The sequence below is a fragment of the Haemorhous mexicanus genome, chromosome 1, assembly GCF_027477595.1.
Source record: "Haemorhous mexicanus isolate bHaeMex1 chromosome 1, bHaeMex1.pri, whole genome shotgun sequence".
Taxonomy (NCBI): domain Eukaryota; kingdom Metazoa; phylum Chordata; class Aves; order Passeriformes; family Fringillidae; genus Haemorhous; species Haemorhous mexicanus.
In genome coordinates, this window is record NC_082341.1 from 80114412 (window position 1) to 80129322 (window position 14911).

Consider the following 14911-nt stretch of genomic DNA (forward strand, 5'->3'; position numbering starts at 1 on the left):
TGTGGTGTCACATAGGATGAATGGTTCATTTAATAGAGAAGTTACTTGTGGTAGTGGGACAATGATAGAAACATGAAATGTTTTGTGTTGGTCAGGACCCTAAAGATAATTTAGATACAACCCCACTGCTATGGACCAGCACATCTTCTGCTGTATCAAATTGCACAAAGCTCCATCCAGCCTGGATAATCTCAGTCTCAGCTGTTTCTTTACCCTTGTTCTTTTCACTGGTTTCTCCATTTTCATCTCCTTTATGGTAGTCTACTTTAGGTCTTGCTTTGAAAAATATTGCTTGTTCCTTATCCTTATCCTCATGCTTTCCATTCCCCAAGCAACACTGCCCCAGACTCCCAGTTTGGGTTCAGTAGCATTCCCTCACGACTGCCCACCATGCTTTGACCCACAGGAAGGGGTTCCTATGTTGAACTTATTTGTTAAATACTGGACTGTACTTGCTGATGAACAAAACATACCAGAGGTAAGCTGTGGTTCACTGACCTAAGACAGGTTTTACATGAACAGCAGTCATTTCTATGGGAGTCCTGTGCTCCCTGTATCTCACTATTAACAGTATCCTGGTTCTCTGGTTAGAGATCCCTACAGTGCACCAGGCAGGATGAGGTGTGGCAGCCTGGATCTACAAGGGTGCTCTCCTGCTTGCAGCTGGCCAGCTGGCCAGGAGGTCAGCCTCAGCTTCTCTCCAGTCACAAAGCTTGGGGAAAGAAAACAATAATAGAAGTCCGTCCACATACACTATTTTAAAACTTTATTTTTAATAGTGGTAGGTTTTTCCTCTTAAAAGTCAAATACACAAAAGTAATATTGCTTACTAAAAAAAAAAAAAAAGCATTTTGGTTCTCTTTTGCCATATGAGAGTGAATAAGTCTTTGGACACATTTCCTATTTAATTCTAGAAGAAATTAAAAATTTTAATTTTCTTCCTGAAAAGGAAGGTTGATTTCTACATCATAGGAGTTGTGCTATTTATATAGTTTATAGTGGAGGTGCCACTGTATCAGACGTTTTGAATAGAGTCCCTTTTCAGAACTGCTGCCCATCTGATAGGTGCAAAATGAAATGAGGGAAGTTCTCTCTCCCCCAAACAGACCATGTAATCTCCAGACCTGGTATTTGAGAATTTCTCCTTTGCCATATGTAGTTTTAAAGAGGTAGATGTAAGGAATGGGAGGAGGCTCAAGCAGGCCTGTATGGATTAAACCTGGCAAGCAAGACTGGACTTTGAATAGTCAGGATTTACTGTTCTCTGTATTAACTGTTTAGCAGAGGCCATGCAACTTTCTCACCAAGCAATTTCCATCCAGCATGGTAATTTATGTAAACTGTAACATACTGTAAAACATTGCATTCGGAAAGGAAAACGATCTCTCTGTGTAAACAGTATAAGCAGCCAAACTTACTTTAAATCTTGAATCTTGTACCTAATTTGTGGTGTGAACTCACCTCTGTGAACTTCATCTCTAGCCACTGAATCTCGGAAGTCCTTCCTTTTCTTTCATGAGCTCTCCATCAAATATTCATCACAGCATTTGTAACTCGTAACCTTGCTGCAAACAGGCAAACACAGAGCTCGTCCTTTTTTATCCCTCTGGCCTCTGCTTGCTTGTTTGACTCCTCTTTTTTCACCCTTAGCAGCTTCTTCCAGTGCTTATGATTTTTGTGTCATCAGTCTTAATTTAACTCATAAATTCCAACCAGGAACTTTTTTTACCCATTGCCATGTATTAACACTTCTGTCTAAAGTCAAATTTTCACTATTAGAATAAATTGTTTTGCATAATCCAACAAGAATTCTAATACCAGTGTTCTGTTATTAGCCTAAATAAATATTCTGAGTGGTTTTCCCAGGTTTGTCACAACAGTTTAGCCTTTTTTTTTTTTTTTAAGCAGAAGTCTTATCTGATTTTTAGTCCTGAGGTACAGGTCTTTTCTAAGGACTTCCGTAATGCTAAATTAAATATGTATATGAACTTTACCTCCAAACGTGAAGTCAGTGAGTTTGAGGAAGACATTTATTTACATAATACCCAGGAAGTAAAAGAAGATCTAGTGCTTCCCTAGAGTTATGTCTCTGTATGACTTGGTCCTTTTCAACACTGATAAATCATATTTGCTCAAGTTTCCTACTGGAGCTACTAATGATGGCAATTGTTTTTAGTTTTTCCAGTGCAGCTTTTAGAGGTCAAAGTACATCATCACCTGAGAGTGAGGGAAGTGTGTTCTTAACAACGCATTTTGTAAAATGGTAACATTTTGTGAAGTTCCTATAAACTGTAATTTGTGCTTGCATTAGGTAGTTAAGGTTAAAATTATTCACTTGAGCACTAGTTTTACTAAAACTGACAAGAAGTATTTTAGATATGGCATTACTTTTGACAATGTTAACAGCAGAATATACTCCAGGGTTTTTTCTCACCTAGTTATTGGATACAGATCCTATAAATGATTTACAAACTGTTGATAGCACAGGTAAGTTGTCTTTTTGATAGGAAAGTTTACTCAAATGTAATTTGTATCAGAGAATTATTGGGAAAACCATAAGCCAATAACTCCAGATGCTGAGCCTACCTCTAGGCCTGAAAAAGTTTGAGAGTTTTTTTCCTCCAGTCCTGTTTGAGTAAGGTTGTTATTCAACATTTGAATGATAGAAGGAAAAGCACAAATTATTTATGCCTTCTCAGGGCTCCTTTGTGACAGGCTGTCTACGTTGAAGCCGCTTCTGTGGAGACAGTGTAATGTAGACCTGTCTGAACCTACCTATAAACTGGTTAGTATGGCACGTGAGCAGCACAGCAGTGCAGGACTGCACTGGGCAGAACATGCATTAGTTGTTCCATTACTTGGACAGCTTTTCAAGGGCATGTTTCAACACAGGTCACATCTTGTAGGTCCTCTTGGCCAGCACAGGAAGCTGCAGCAGTATTCCCAGTGAAGATGTCCTCTTTGATTTTTGAGTTGAGCGATTCCAAGTCTAAAGCTGTGGTGAAGTCTACTGGTACTGAACACAGGGCCAGTGCCATCATCAGGCACTGAAGTAGGGTGTAAGGAGCCATAAAAAAGCTTGGACAGATTGATGTAACCACACAATGCACTGAAACAATTGTGTGAGCAATGAAGCTCCTCTGGAGGGGCACTACAGGAAGCAAAGCAAGCCTGTCTCTTGAATGTGAAGCTTCTTGGACCTCAGGCACAGAAATGCTCTGACCCATAAGCACTGCTTCCTTTTTGGAGACTGCTTCTAGGATATGCATGCCCAACTCCATCATGCACTTCCATGCCCTAGGAGAGCTTTTGTACAAAATTCCAGTCCCCTCAGTCCACACCTTGCATTAGCTTAAAGGCATAAAAATCACAAATATAAATTTCCTGCAGATCCTTGTCAAGTATAGTAGAAGAACATCTTCTCAGACATTTCCCATTTCCCATAGTAAAGGAAATTGGATACAATATGAACCTCTTACCTACCTTTTAAGAACTTCACTTTAAATACTTTTTTGTCATGTGGTCCTAATAGGCTTAAATAGTCTTAACATTCATTTCTTTAAATGTTTTTAAGCCTTCCAGTTGTGCAGCATTCTTTTTGGGAGAGGATGACCAGGTGAGGTTGCACCCTCAGTTTAAGGAGATTTGTGTCTCTCTGGCTCTATTTGCCCTGTCCCTTGTCCATCTGACTGCTCTGCCAATAGCTTTGCACAGCTGGTCTGTCATCACAGACTGTCATCACAGTGTCCCTGAAGCACAAGTGGCAGCCAGCTGCCCTTCCTGCCATTCCTTACAAAGGTGCAGGCAGGAGTCTGGCTGTGGAAGCTGCATGGGATAGGGACCAGGGCAGTCTCCTTCCCTGCAGGACAGAGATAGCTGGGTTTCAGCTTGAACATAAGATGGGGAAAAACCTGTTTCCCAAAACTAGCTCAGGAGGTGGTTTCTGGAGGAAGTGGAGCTGTGGTAGCCGCAGAGAACAAAGTATGCCCTATGAAGTGCTGGTATGATAATTCTTGTATATCTCACCCTTGCAGAACCCATGAGGCAGGTATGGCAATGTAAACTTTGCCTGCCAGTCGGTGCTAAAATTCATTTCTCAGCTTGTTATCCATACGCTCACTGATGCCATCCCAAATTTTCTCACATCTCTTTTCATGACTTTCACATTATTTGAAAAATGCTGTTACCCTTTCCTTGTGTTCTCCTCTCTGCTTACACAGTGATGATAAGCACTGGAGCAGACTGCCTAGGGAAATTTTGGATTCACCATCCCTGAAGGCATTTAAAAGATGTGTAGATGTGGCACTTGGGGACTTGGTCTAGTGATGGGATTGGCAGTGCTAGGCAAACACTTGCACTGGCTGATCTTATAGGTCCTTTCCTAGTGAAATTATTCTATGATTCATGACAGAGCTCTGCTGCAAAACGGCCATATACAGGAATCAGAAACAGTGCCAGGCTACAAAAAAGGGCTTAGAAATATTGCCCAGACATTCACAGGCGGAGTTAAGAAAGCCAAAGCTCAGCTTGAACTGGCAAGGCCATCAAGGGCAAGACAAATAACTTCAGCCTCTGCATGAGCAAAAAAAGGCCAAACAAGATGTGGGCTTGCTGCTAAGCAGGGTTCTTGATTTCATGGCTGAAAAGATAGAAAATTAACAAATTGCTGCTACATTCTGAATTATAAAAACAAATTTTAACCCATTGAATCCCAATACTATACATAGATTAGGAAGTCCTTTAGGACTGGATAACTGTATGTTCTCTTGCTGGCATATGGCACAGGTGTTTTTAGCACATCACCCTTTCCTGACTGAAACTTAAGTTCACATAGCTTATAGTACTAATATTTGGTTAATCTTGTTTTATTATGAAACATAGGGAAAGTAATAGGTGGTTTTCAAAGACAACACTAGAAATGAAAGAATAGAAAATATTTTCAAATTAAGTATTGCATGTCTTTGTTGCTACAGAAAAGAAAGCTTGAAAACTTTAAAAAAATGTGACAAATAGGAGGCTAAAAGAAAAAAGAGTCCAAATTATTACTCAGTTCTTGAAAGATAAGCTCATCACCTGGATTTTGTAGATCAAATGAATATTTTTGATTAATAGTTTGAGTTGCCTGATACAAAGCTGGATTATATCAATGGACAAGCTCTCATTAGTTGTTGCAACATCTGCTGCAAATGGAAAATTACAAAGTAAAAGTACCTTTGCTAAGGCACCATTAAGAACTGTTCTGTTGAAATATTTTCTGATTCCCTTTTGGTATTGGGCAACATATCATGTTTCTGGTTAAGACAACATAATGAAGTATAAAACACCTGCATGTACTGCAACAAAAAGCATAATTTCTTTCCTCAAAATGACAATTATTAGAACTGACAATTATTGTGAGATACATGGAAGCTTTAGTTCCTTTTAAATACAAAATAAGAGTTTCATGGCACTGTGTCCTAAGGCAAGGTCAGACATTAATTCAACAGTGTTACAGGGAATAGACGATAGACCACTGGACCCCTAGCTCTGCATCATAAATACAGTAATCCCTTCTGGGTTGCTTTAAAAAAATAGGAGAGTGTTTTGACATTTAGAAAGCTAATATTAGAAGAGTTGATGATCTTAAAAAAGCTATCAGGGATTTATTGCCACAGTTCTGTGAAGCACTGAATTTTTAATGTGTCGGTTAATGAGAAAGATAGACTTAACCATCCTCCCATCCCCAGCTAGTGTTGCAGGAGGTTAACATCCCCCATCCTTTGATGGTTTACAGCAGCAGTTCATGCAGAATTGGGTGACTAACAGTGTGGAGCAGATCCAGACTCAAGTGATTTGATGCGCATTTCCTTCAACCTCTGCAGCTCTTTGACAGTACACTTCAATTATGATTTGCATCATCAGTGCAAGACTTGTCTTTCATGTTTCCTGAATAAAAGCAGTCATTGTTTGACACGTGTACAAAGGGCTGGAAAAAAGTCCCCTAATATTATTTTTAATACTGTTCTGTTGAGAATGAGAGTAGCCTTGTTTTTCCAGTAAGAGACTTAATTTGCCAAACAAGACTGGAACCTTTCTTCTGGCTCACCTGTTTGGTACCGTGTATCTCCCATCTTAAATGTTTCCTTTGCATTCCCTTTATAAATACCATCTGTTCTAAATAAAAAGTAAGTCAGGATGCTGTGTTTATATTAAAGCTCTTTAGTGCATGTAGATACTACCATATGGTTTTATTTAATTTCTAAAAGGAATTTCCTTCAAGGTCCACCTGTGCAACAGCTGAATAGGAAACCTGCAGAGTTATTACAGTTCTCAAATAAGTTACTTCCTGCCCAGATTTCCACATAGAAGTCTTCCAAACCTCCAGAGAGGGTGTGCTTTTGACCTGTAGCTGATTTTCCACTGTATTCCAGCTTATTCAGTTAAAAAAAACCCAAACAAACAAGCCAAAACCAAACCCCAAAACTTAAATGATATCATAAATATTGGAAGATATATGTGAGGGAGGAAGTTCTCCAGTCAGGTACCTTCTTTTCATGGCATCATTGGCCAGGACAGCAGGATTGTACCTGAGATCAGAACTCCTGGGAATTACTCCTATACAAACGCAGAGGTGGGCGAAGATAAACAGTATCAAGTTAAACATATACTTTAAATATTACCTGAACAGTTTCTTCTGCAGATGTGGAAGAATACTATAAATTGGTTCTGACCCTTTATAAGTTATCTCAGTGCAGGAAAGGATTTTAAGCTAACTTTGTGTTTGCCCATGTTCAGAGGCCTGGGAGCCAGATGAGCTTTTGGTGAGACTCCATATAGCCACAGGGCTAGAACTGGGTGGGAATGTTTTACCTATACCACACTAATTTGTGTGTTAAAAACTGTTTGAAATCCACCAAGATGATGAAGGGAGTTGTCTCAGAATAGCTAATGTTTCTGGGTGATCCTCTAGGCCTCTTTAGGTAACTCCTTATCCCAGTGTCTTCATTTGTACCAGGATATGTTACCCCTGCAGGGTGACTGTTCTTGGAAATAGTGGATTGGGCAGGATACTTCTATTTCTCCCTTTGAAGGTTTTCTGTGTTAATTATTGAATATTTTGGAAAGCCCAGCCGTGAGATCTGTAACTTGGGGCAGTGGAAACTAAGGTTCACGTCCTCACTGCACAGAACATGACAAAACCCTTGAGATGTGGACCATTCCAACAGCAGAGACTGGGAAACCTGCTCAGCATTCACCTGTACTCTGGTGTCTGTGCTGTGGAGCTGAGTCAGATCAAGGAGTAATTTCAACCTTAGCCTGGTTTATTGGCTATTCCAATGTATATAATCTGGATCAAAATCTCCCCAAATGAAATTTCCATTGATATTAACACAATCCCACAGCCTTTTCTTAATTATTGGTATCTTCTGTCAGTTTGGTTGGAGAATTTCCCATCATCTATACTGGGTGTTAACAATGGTATGGTATGAAAATAGCTAAAGACTCACAGGACCAGCTGAGAATAAGAAGAGTTTAAGAAAAAGAGATGTGCTAGTCTTAGACCTGCTGACAAGGAGAGCTAGCAAAAGGATCAGACTGGTAGCTTTCCATCTTTTACTGTATTGCTTTCCTGTAAGATGTACCCAGCACAAGGGAATACAGGAAATAGCACAATATACCATTAAGAGAAGGATTCAATGGTATGGAGATCAGGAAATGATAATATGATAACAACTTGTTATATGTGAAAAGTAATTGTAGGAAGGCTATGTTCAGAATAATATCACTTATGCCAAAAGATAACAATATGTCTAGAAAGTCACTGCCAAAGAAAACTGAGAAATAGAGAGGTTTTCCAGAGGGAGAAATCAGAGCTAGTTTAATTGCTAATCTATTAATAAATTACTTTATGCAAGACAGAATAATCAATATTGTCAGTGATGTTTAATTACCTTATCAGAATAATAATATTTTGTGTAGCTCAGGATAGTTTTACATTATCAATAACACATGAAAAGAAGACAGATCTTCCTATACATTGCTAATCTGTATCTTTGTGGGAAATAGTAAAGGAAAGAAGATTTTTAGAAAGCTGGGAAAAGCAGGCCTTAGGAAAAGAAAAAAAAAGAGAACTGCAGCTGCAAAGTCTGAAAGTGGAAAAAGTTACAATAATACAGCAAACAAGGACACGAAACAATAGCTTGAGCTTTAGTCTTGGCTAAGACAGACCTTAAGACTGCAGAAAAATATGCTTAGCAAGATAGTTGAAAGTTTTAAGCTCAATAATGGAGTATTGTGTATTGTTAATAGAAGGCATGCAAGCAAGCATTGTGTGAAGCAGGTGTAGATGTACTCTTAGTGATTGGCTAGAACAATTGTCTGTAAGCTTTAGCAAGATGCTATTGGCTAGAAAGTTTTTTAAATGCTCTGTAGCAAAGAAATCTTTGGCTGTTGCTGGCAGTACGTGAGCTTTTGCCATCTTTCTATTGTTTCAGCCATGGAATGAGGCTGAGGCTGCAATAAAAGCTCAAGGCACATCTCCCAGCAGTCCTGTCCTATTTGTGAAATAACCTCCAAACATATATCTTGACCTGCTGCTGCCTTCAAATCTTTGAAAATCAGAGTCTGAATTTACATAAGAAAACCTTTCCTATTTTTATAGAATGGGTTTCCTACTGGTTGTTTTCTGAAATAATATTCTAATTTTTGAGTGAATGTTCTGTTCACCCAATTACTAAACTTACATGTGCATCATTGCTTTAAATCTATATTATTATAAATCTCTCATGATACATCATTTTGTATTAATATTTATTTATCTGACATGTACATATTTGAAAATTCAACTTATCTTTTAAAAATTACATTGTTATGACAGCTTAAATTTTGGGAGATGGGTTCACTGAACTCTTCTGGTTCCCTGGTGATTAGCATTTGTGATTTTTCTTTTTAGATATTGTTCATCTGTTCACTATTTGCAAAAAAACTAATCTTTTTTTTGTGAATGGCAAAGAATTGGTGGGTGACGAATGTACTCTCCTTCATATGGTATCACAATCCAGACACTTTTCCAAGTATTAGAAACTATAGCCATTTTACAGGTCTTACTGGAATACTAAGTCTCTCATTTTATAACCCTGTTAGTTAGATACTTTTAACAATGCAGGCTGAATAACTAATCCCACTAGAATTGTTCTCTGACCAAGGCATGAGTCCAGGATGTCTGGGTTACATGTCCCTTTTTGCCAAATTGCTAAACCTCTTTGTGTGTCACTGTTTCCTTGAAGTGGAATTAGCATGTGGAAATAGCATGTGGAGTGTTAAAGCACATTTAATATTAGAAAAGACCTTGAGATCCTTGCATAAAAGATACCATAGAAAATTATAAACATTAGACTCCATAGGTTCTTGTCCATGAGGTCTTTATTTCCAAAATTGCTATAAAGTTCCAGTTAACTGGGTATATGAATGGGCTTCGCTATGTTCTACAAGCTGAAAATAAAAACTCTAAATATCCTTGAATACATCAGCTCTAGCCAAACTTATGCCAAACTTGGTTTTGAATTAAAAGGGTTTTGAATTAAAATTATTTTGTATTAAAGGGATTTTTTTTTCCAGATACAAGGCTAGAGATGGTGAGATAAATGAACTGACGTTAGGCACCGGGAAGCCCATGTAAATTAGCCCAGACAAAGAGCCCCAGGGATGAGCTCACAGAGTTTCCCACAGCTCAGAGTGCATTTTTGCAGTGTGCACAGGCAGGTATTTAGTGAGCTGCTCCCAGAGATGATCTCGCTGGGTCACCACTGGCATTTCATTCCTGGTGTTGCCAGTGGGGCTTGTGGAAATGGGGGTGAGTGCTGGCTCTTTCAATTCCTGCCTTCAAGCCATTGTGTTACACTTAACTTAAAATCCTAGCTGATTTTAGGGAGGATTTGTAGCAAACCTGTTCTGAAAAATGCTGAGATAGGTATATCATACCACTGAAAATCACCTTATTTTTACAAGCAGTACTCCAGTTTGTTGTAAACCAATAAAAGTGCCTTATATTACCATTAAGCTTTAAGTTTGGACAAGCCTTTAAGAAATGTAAGAGATATGAAAACAACAATAAGCAACTGTAACACCAAGGATACTAGAGACTGCAAAATGTTGATGACTTCAATTGCTGACCTAGAGTAAAGCTCAGATCAAGAAGCTGAAAGAGCAGGAGAGATGGAAGCTCTATCACAACCATTTATCAAAATACATTAATGATATAATGCACAGCGTATCTAAACTACTGCTACAGTTTTATTTCCCTATGGGCCAAATCCTGTTGCCATTTTCACAATAAAGAAAGAAAAAAATGTATTTACCTGAATGGGAATAGTAGGTTTTCTGCATTCTCATGGGGAAATGAGAAGAATGCAGAAACACAAATGCTGGTTATGCATATGGATGTAAATTTGATGGTGAGTGTAACTCACTTTCCCATGTTCTTCTTTGCTGTTTGGTATCTGGTGAATATTATTCAAACCCTTACAGCTCTAAAAAAATGTAGGCAGAATTAGTAATTTTTAGGAAATAATCTCTCATGATTTTGAATTGATCTATTTCCAAGCAGGTCAAGTTCAGAGTTGGTTAGCTAATATAAATGTAGATTATCGCCCCCAAAGCAGCTTTTTTTCCTAGTGTTTTTTACTAAAACTATGCACTATAAATAATTCAGAGCATTTGCAAGAACATGAAGTGAATTTTGACCTCCCAAGAGTGAATTTAAATTTGCTCCTGGCATGAATAAGAAAACAATTAAATTAATAGCAAGAAAATCACATTCCCTAATTTCAAGTGGGATCTGGACTTTATCATCCCACACAGCAGATGAGCTGCCTTAACCACCAAACTGTTCGTTCTTCTGGCATGCCTTCTACCTATCCAACAAAACTTTATTCTGGACTGAAAATATAATTAAATGCCTCACACTTTTTTTCTTTAGTGGATATTTTAGAACAAACAATTTGTCCAAATAAAAATGTTAAAGCTTCTTGCAAGTTTCTAATCTGCTGAACCCAACTATTGAGATGAATCTGTGTTTCAAACCTTTTGGTTACAACATGCCTTGGTTGTGCCTTTGTCCCAAATGCATGCTGTTTTTCACATGCCGTAGGAGATCCTCTGCTGCTCGCCTGTGCCTGGGAGAAGAGCTGGTGAGGGGAGAGTAGAAGACACTCAGCTTCCCCCAGCCTCATCCTGCTCCTGGACATGGATTGACAGCTGGATCCAACACTGCATATTCCTGAGAAGACCTCAGAATTAGGTTAGCTGAGCTTTCAGATGGCTTTGGGTACAATCTGATGGCTGCTTGATTCTTTTGTGTTTAATGCCTCTCCTGTAGCACTTCTTTCTATAGGAAAGACATTTTTGTGCTGTTCTTGTGAGCCAGCAAAGGTTTCCTGAAGATAAGCAAAGCCTTTTATCTCTCTCAAGGAAGGTACCAAGGCTATCGCCGAGACAATGTGAAGAAAGAGAGAAAGTCAAAAGTTACGGAGTTGAGTTGGCTCACAGAGTGATGTGGCTCCTTTTCACCTATTGAGAGTTTCGTTTCTTTTTCATGACCAATGGGCAGTGTATGTGTTTGTTAAGCAAATGTAAATATCCTGTAAAACTATAAAGGCAGCATGTTGCTTTAATAAATAGCCCTATACAGCCTCCTGATCTGAGTCTCGATGCTTGCGCCGTGTCACGCTCTGTAGTGACATCTTTCCTCTTAACAAGAAGTACTAGAAGTACTGGCAGGAGAGCTAAGCATGAGTAGGAAAGGTGGTCTGTGGGCACCTGCACAGCCCCACTCCTGAGATCAGGGCAGGGGAAACACTGTGAGCACTGCCAGACTCACTCCAGGGAAACTTGACAAGAAAAGAGGCTTTTTCCACTCCCTTTCCATCTGTGAGCCCCTCATATCAGCCTCTCCTGTCAGCCCACAGCATAATACCAATGGAGAAAAAAAGTAGAAGCAGAGAGTTGAGAAAGACCTTCGTCCTCCCTGTGTTGCTGGAAAATTTAGAAACCAACACCACAAACCTGCAGCCCCCGTTCTATTGCTTTTATTGCACAGATAGAATATCTTTGGACTGGACTGATGTTTTCAGCTGACTTTAGACTGCACACTAAAATTATTTCAAAGCAGCAAGATTATATGTGCCCTTGGGTACAAAAACATTCGGATCCTGTTGAGATGGAAGAAAAAATAAGGAAAAGAGGTGGCCATTAATACTTTTCAAACTCTGATTAATACCCTGATTTTTGTTTTGAGGCTAACATGCTAAATTTTAAGGAGATCTGTTGCAGGAGATAAGTGACACCAGAAGAAAGAGGAGAGATTATTAATGGATGCCCATGATCCATTTGCCTCATTTTTCAGAGGAATTTTCCAGATGTTGCAGTATCTACACATTAGCTTGCAAAGTTCTTAAATTTATTTTATGCTGATTTATTATAACTTCATCTTTTCATTTTTGCTCCTTATTGTTTCTTGTGTACTTTTATACTTTCTTTCTACAGAGCATGCTCTAGACTCATTTTTCAAATGCAATCCTCTTGCTTGCTTTAACAGTAAGAGATCACAGCCTGCACCTGCCTTTTGAGATAAACACTGGTTTCTGCTTTAGAACATTGGTCCACCTATAACTGAGAAATAGTGAACCTGACACATGTGGAGCCCTTGTATACACGAATAAAAGATAGGGCATTTGATTACCCAGTCAGCATACAGTAAATGCTGCAATTTAAGCAGTATGGGTAATCTGGTTTTTACTCTGTACCATCTTCACTGTTGTAATATAATGTGGAAGTATTTATAGTGGGTAAATTAATAGCCAATTGAATCTTTCCTATCTAATATTTCATAAATGTTAATGCAGATATTCCTCAATTATCCTAGAAACTCTTCTTAGTCCGATTACTAGTTAGAGAGGAGAGGATTATAATTTATGGTTTTAGTACAGGGGGAAACCCCAGTTGCCAGTCTCCTCAACACAAAATCCTAGCACAGCTAATCCAGTGGGGGTGGAAATAATAATCTTACTGCATTTCCAGCTGGGGTCTCTGTATAAAATTACAAAATCAGCAACTGTGTTTGCTATAAACAGCCACTATATAAGCAGTGTAACAGTTTCTGTTCCTCTTTTGCCTTCATATTAGTGAGAGTTCCAGGGAAAGCTTCTCCCAAAAGAGACTTTGTAAGAAATTTGATCTTTGAAAATGTTTTATATTGAAAAATATTTTATGGTGTATTGAAAAGAATTTTTTAATAGAATGATTTTTCCCTCGTTTATGTAAACAAAAGTTTGTTTGAAAAATAAATTTGATGGCTGGGAAACCTTGAGAAACAGAACTTTGTAGTGATCCAAATGGAACTTCTAGAAAGATAGCTGTTTTCAGATGTATTAAAAAATTGGATAAACTCTCATCAGCATCCCTGAAGAATAATTTCTATATAAAATGGACTTGACATGCAGTTTTTGTGCTTCCTTTCCTTTTCCTCACTTTTTGTACATGACAAAACTGAATATCTAGGAATTGCAGGGTTTTGTTTGAGCTGAAAGATTTGCAAATTTCCATGTGGGTTTTGCCATTGTTTTTTTGTTATTTTTCTGGCACAGACCACCTAGATACCATAAACTTGGTGGTGCTGGTGCTGCTCTAAACATCTGGCAGGGAAATCTGCCGAAGGAGAATCATTACTGTGTGATGACAAAATTAAAGCCTGCACAAATGGAGAAAATTAAGGTTGCCAAGGTTACCTTAAGGCATTTCCTGTCTGCTCTGTGCTCTGCCCTGCAGGATGGTGGTTTGTTCATTTTGACATGGCATCTGTATGTACGTAAGCTCCAGGACTTGAAAATTGCAAACAGAGCTATGTCCTAAAGTGAAAGGTCCCAAAGATAATTCTCCTGCTCTTTTTCCATCCAACAGTTCCACAGCTGTTCTCAGCACGGATTAGGGGCCAGTGCTGCAGAAAACAGCTGTCTGGGGAAACTTGGTCTGTCAAGATGATTCAATAAATGATTAGGGCCTGTTGGTGAAGGAAGTTATTTTCTCCGCCTTTCATTCCTTAGGATGAGTTGAAGGAAAAGAGTATCTGCTAAAATTTTAGGTCTTGCAGGTTTGTCAAAGACACCTTTGCATACAAGGTAATCTTACCTTTGAGGATCCAAATATGTGAATGAATGCAGGGACACAGCACTGAAGGCCCAATCCTTTCACAAGTTTACTGAGTCCCCCTGGAGTGTAGTTTGCCTGGCAGTGGGCCAGTAGACCTTTTTCATGAGTTGCCCAAGGTCAAGAGGAAAATCACTGACAAACTCACATGCAGAATTCAGGTGTACATACCCCACATCACAGAGGCATGTTTCATTTTAGTGATGTGGATACACTGTTAGGGTTAGGCAGTCCAAACAGCACAGTAGGTCTCCAATCTTGATAAAAAATGCTTGCATTTTACTCAATTAGACATTATTTAAATTCTATTAGAACAATGTGTAACATTCAACATGGGCCTAAATCCCTGCAGTGTCATAGCAAATTGAAGATTATAGCTGCACACAATGAACAACTTATTTGCTTTCAATGCAAATTTTTATAATGACCTGAAGATAATTTTTGCCATTCATGCACATTTTAGACGTCTTTGCAGTTCTTCAAGTCATTAAGTTAGAGGAAGGCTCACAGAATATTTTCCCAACATGCACATCTTAAAGAGTTACTGTAATTTGCACTTAGCACAGTGTCCTGACACATTGGTCACTCTCAAAGGGGTTTGCCTTGTCTGTGCCTGTGCGTGATCCTTTTTGACAGATGCAGTTTCCACATTTTTTCCCAATATTTTTCTCTTGAAGTAATAGGATTAGCATTGTATTAAAGAAAAAATAAAGTACCTGTAAAAATTATT